Source organism: Thamnophis elegans, chromosome 2 (assembly GCF_009769535.1).
Source record: "Thamnophis elegans isolate rThaEle1 chromosome 2, rThaEle1.pri, whole genome shotgun sequence".
NCBI classification, from domain to species: domain Eukaryota; kingdom Metazoa; phylum Chordata; class Lepidosauria; order Squamata; family Colubridae; genus Thamnophis; species Thamnophis elegans.
Window position 1 is genome coordinate 53,046,438 of NC_045542.1, and position 5,051 is coordinate 53,051,488.

A 5,051-nucleotide genomic window follows, 5' to 3' on the forward strand; every position below is an offset into this window, starting at 1 on the left:
TACTGTATCTCCCAGAAAGGCATCGAGATGGACCTGGCAAAGTCCAGGCTGTTACTGATTGGGCACCTCTTCGCACCCGCAAGCAATTGCAAAGTTTTCTGGGATTTGCAAATTTTTATGGTCAATTTATTCCCTCATTCGCTAGCATCGCTCTGCCCATTACGAGTCTTCCAAAATCTAAAGGAGAAACCAAATCTACGCCGGGGAAGCCTCTGAACTGGACTATGGAGTGTCAAGTCGCTTTCGAGAAATTAAAGCGGCAGAGGAATTGAATTGAATTGAATTGATTATATTTCTATGCCGCCCTTTTCCCAGAAGGGACTCAGGGTGGCTCACAACCCAAGTCAGGGGGGGGGGGATAGGGGATACAAATAGGAGGGAAAAAAGACATAGACAAACAATACCACAATTTTTAAAAACAACTCAACAGACACACCATTCGAGCGGGGACAGGAACTCATCAGCCCCAGGCCTGTTGGAACAGCCAGGTTTTAAGGGCTTTGCGGAAAGCCTGGAGAGTGGTGAGGGTCCGAATCTCCACGGGGAGCTCGTTCCAGAGGGCTGGAGCAGCCACAGAGAAGGCCCTCCTCCGGGTGGTCGCCAGTCGGCATTGGCCAGTGGATGGAATTCGGAGGAGGCCTAATCTGTGGGATCTAATCGGTCTATTGGAGGTAATTGGCAGCAGGCGGTCTCTCAAGTACCCAGGTCCAATACCATGAAGAGCTTTATAAGTGATGACTAGTGCCTTGAAGCGTATCCGAAGACCAATAGGCAGCCAGTGCAGCTCGCGGAGGATAGGTGTAACGTGGGTGTACCAAGGTGCACCCACAATCGCTCGCGCGGCTGCATTCTGGACAAGCTGAAGTCTCCGAATGCTCTTCAAGGGCTGCCCCATGTAGAGCACATTGCAGTAGTCCAGTCTTGAGGTCACAAGGGCACGAGTGACTGTTGTGAGGGCCTCCCGGTTCAGGTAGGGACGCAACTGGTGCACCAGACGAACCTGGGCAAATGCCCCCCTGGTCACAGCCGACAAGTGGTGTTCAAAAGTCAGCTGTGGGTCCAGGAGGACACCCAAATTGCGAACCCTGTCTGAGGGGCGTACTGTTTGACCCCCCAGCCTGAGAGATGGAAAACTTGGCCAATTAGTGGGAGGGAAACACACCAGCCACTCGGTCTTATCCGGATTGAGTGCAAGCTTGTTAACCCCCATCCAGACCCTAACAGCCTCGAGGCACTGACACATCATGTCAACCGCTTCACTGAGTTGGCACGGGGCGGACAGATACAGCTGTGTATCGTCCGCATACTGATGGTATTTTATCCCGTGCCGTCAAATGATCTCACCCAGCGGCTTCATGTAGATATTAAACAGGAGGGGGGACAGGACCAAACCCTGTGGCACCCCATAATTCAGGGGCCTAGGGGTCAATCTCTGTCCTCCGACCAACACCGACTGTGACCTGTCCGAGAGGTAGGAGGAGAACCACCGTAGAACGGTGCCTCCCACCCCCACCTCCCGCAGTCGTCGCAGAAGGATACCATTGTCGATGGTATCAAAGGCCGCTGAGAAGTCAAGGAGCACTAGGATGGAGGCATGACCCCCCATCCCTGTCTCTCCAGAGATCATCGGTCAGTGCGACCAAGGCGGTTTCCATGCTGTAGCCAGGCCTAAATCCCGACTGAAAGGGATCTAGATAATCGGTTTCCTCCAAGGACCGCCAGAGCTGAGAGGCCACCACTTTCTCAACAACCTTATTGTGAATTTATGCTTAATCTTGTAAAAACCTTCCAAGCCAGAGCAGCAGTGTTTGTCAGCTGGAGATAATGGTACAATTTCAACAGCAGAAAGAAACTTTTAAGTTTGCAAAAGATAATGTTTGAAATTCAGAAATTATTAAATACATCTGAGAGAATAGAAAAGAAGTTGGAAAAACTAGAGCATTTAACAGCAAAATATGATGAAGTTGGAGATGTTTATCAAGTGGAAAAAGTGGAGGTTAGAGTCCTAAACACCGAAGAGAAAAATGATCACGAAAAAATCAAATCTGTTGACATTGCTGGTGAATGGTTTGTGTCTGGAAATGGAAAGAGTGGAATATGGAAAGGGGAGTTAGATGGATGGAAACTCTACCCCACATACAAGAAGAAAAAGTAAAAGAATTTATGGATTTAAAGAGAGAAATATTAACATCACTGATAACACCACGGATAATTAAAGATAAGCTGAACAAGGAAACAGAAGCAGTAAGACTTAATAAGCAATGAGCTGCAAAGAGGAGTTCATGCAAATTTGATTAAGATGCTTAGATGACTGATACCACAAATGGCAGAAGACATGAGATTGTTTTGCTACTGGAAAGATACAGGTTGATAGATGAAAGTGTATAATCTAAAACTAGTTAAACTTAGTGAAATTTAGTGACAATAGATATAGTTAAATAAATAATTGATAATGATAATAATGTATACATATGTATTGCTATAAGTAATAATTGAATATGAATATTGAATGGTACCTATGAAAGGAAGATTAAATTTTTTGGGTTATATATAAAGGTTAATAAAAAAGAACTAAGTTCAATTTAGTTAAGTTTTGATTATTAGGGGAGAAAATGTTATGATAAAGGATATAGTCAAATAAAGGAGGGATAATGATAACAACATATAATATGTATGGGTACAACATAAGGAAATTGGATATAAATTGTAAACAGTGATTTGGAAAGGAGTATTAGAAATTTTTGTTACTAAATATTATGGATGTTTAGCTAGAATAGGCCATAAGGATTTAGTGTTATTGGAGGATATTAGAAATAGCAAATGAAATGCCAGTATGTGGTTATGTTTTAAATCTTGGTATATTTTATGATGGATGTTTAAACAATTAGAGTCAAATGAAAATGGAGGTATGATGATAGTAATATGTATAAATATATCTGAGTTAAAATACTTGAGTTAATATTAAATTATGGTTGATGACTGTGGAAGAGATACACGGAAATCTTTTGTAACCAACTGATACACTTTCTACAGTATGTAAAAAAGGAGGATTGTGTTGTGTTTGTTTTGAAAATTTAAAAAAAATTAAAAGAGAAATTAAAGTGACTGTTTGCAGCAGAACCGGTTTTGAAACACCCTGATATGGATGCGCCATTCGTGGTAAAGGCTGATGCCAGTGACATGGCGGTGGGAGCAGTATTACTTCAAACAAACGCTGAGGGTAAATTGCAACCTTGCATTTACACCTCACGTAAGCTTACAGAGACAGAGAGGAGATGGGTCATATGGGAAAAGGAAGCTTTTGCTGTCAGATGGGCTTTAATGACCTGGCGACACTTCCTGGAGGGGGCGAAACACCCTTTTGAAGTATGGACTCATCATAAAAATTAGAAGCCTTGAAAACCCTGCGTAAACTGTCACCTAAACAAGTGCATTGGGCACACTTGAACTGTTTCAACTTTACCCTGAAATACATCCCGGGGGAAGATGGCATTATGGCTAATGCCTTGTCCAGGCTTCCCCAGTACAACAGCTCCAACCTGAGTGTGGTTCATCCAGTCATCCCAGCTCAGAATCTGGCTGCCCCAATGGTTACTAGAAGCCAGAAGCCAGCTGACTTGGATGTGAATACATACCTAATGAACAAACTCAAGGAGGGTCTTGAATCTGATGACTGGTTCAAGAAACATTTTGATGAATGCACCATGAAGGATGGACTGGCTTGGGTGGGGGCTAAACTATATGTTCCTGCTATCAGTTGGTTGCAAAAAAAAACTTTCGTGCATCTCTTCCACAGTCAACATAGTTCATACTAACTTAAGTATTTTATCTCAGACATTTATACATGTCACTATCATTATATCTCCATTTTCATTTGACTATAATTGTTTAAACGTCCTTCATTGTAAAATATACCAAAGTTAAATACATAACCACATACTGGCCTTTCAATTACTATTTCTAAAATCCTCCACTAACACTAAATCCTTATGTCCTGTTCTAGCTAAACATCCATAATATTTAATAACAACCTTTTCTATCCTTCTTTCCAAATCACTGTTTAAAGTTTACATCCAGTTTCCTTATGTTACACCCATATCTATATATGCATTGTTATTCTTATCCCTCCTTTATTTGACTATATCCTGTATCATAACATTTTCCCCCTAATAATCAAAACTTTAATTGAATCTAACTTAGTTTATTATTATTATTAGCAACAACAAAATTGTATCAGCAACCAGTTGTTTCGCCGGATTTGGCATTGATTACTAGTCGGGCCCCACCCAGGGGCCTAGGACATCGTAACGTATTTTCGTAATATGCGTGCGGATCCAAGCAGTGCGGCTTTTTGCATTTGACTGATGGTGATTTTGTCAATTTTTAACTGTTTTAAATGTAATTCCAGTGCTTTTGGAATAGCACCCAGTGTGCCAATTACCACTGGAATTACCACTGCTGGTTTGTGCCATAGTCGTTGAATTTCGATTTTTAAGTCCTGGTATCTTGCGATTTTTTCATGTTCCTTCTCAGCGACCCTGCTATCACCTGGTATTGCGATGTCTATGATTGTGACCTTATTTTTCTCAACCAGTGTGATGTCTGGTGTATTATGCGCCAGTATTTTGTCTGTTTGTATACGGAAATCCCACAAGATCTTGACCATCTGATTTTTGGTGACTTTTTCAGGCTGATGTTCCCACCAGTTTGTTGCTGTTTTAATATTATAATTTTTGCACAAATTCCAATGGATCATTTGTGCTACTGAATTGTGCCGCAATTTATAATCAGTCTGCGTGATTTTTTGACAGCAGCTGAGTATGTGATCAACAGTTTCATCAGCTTCTTTGCAAAGTCTGCATTTGGCATCATCAGAGGATTTTTCGATTTTGGCCTTAATGGCATTTGTGCGGATAGCTTGTTCTTGCGCAGCCAGGATTAGTGACTCTGTTTCTTTCTTTAATGTACCTGTTGTTAACCATAACCAAGTTTGCTCACTGTCCACTTTATCTTTTATTTTTTCCAGAAATTGGCCATGCAGTGCTTTGTTC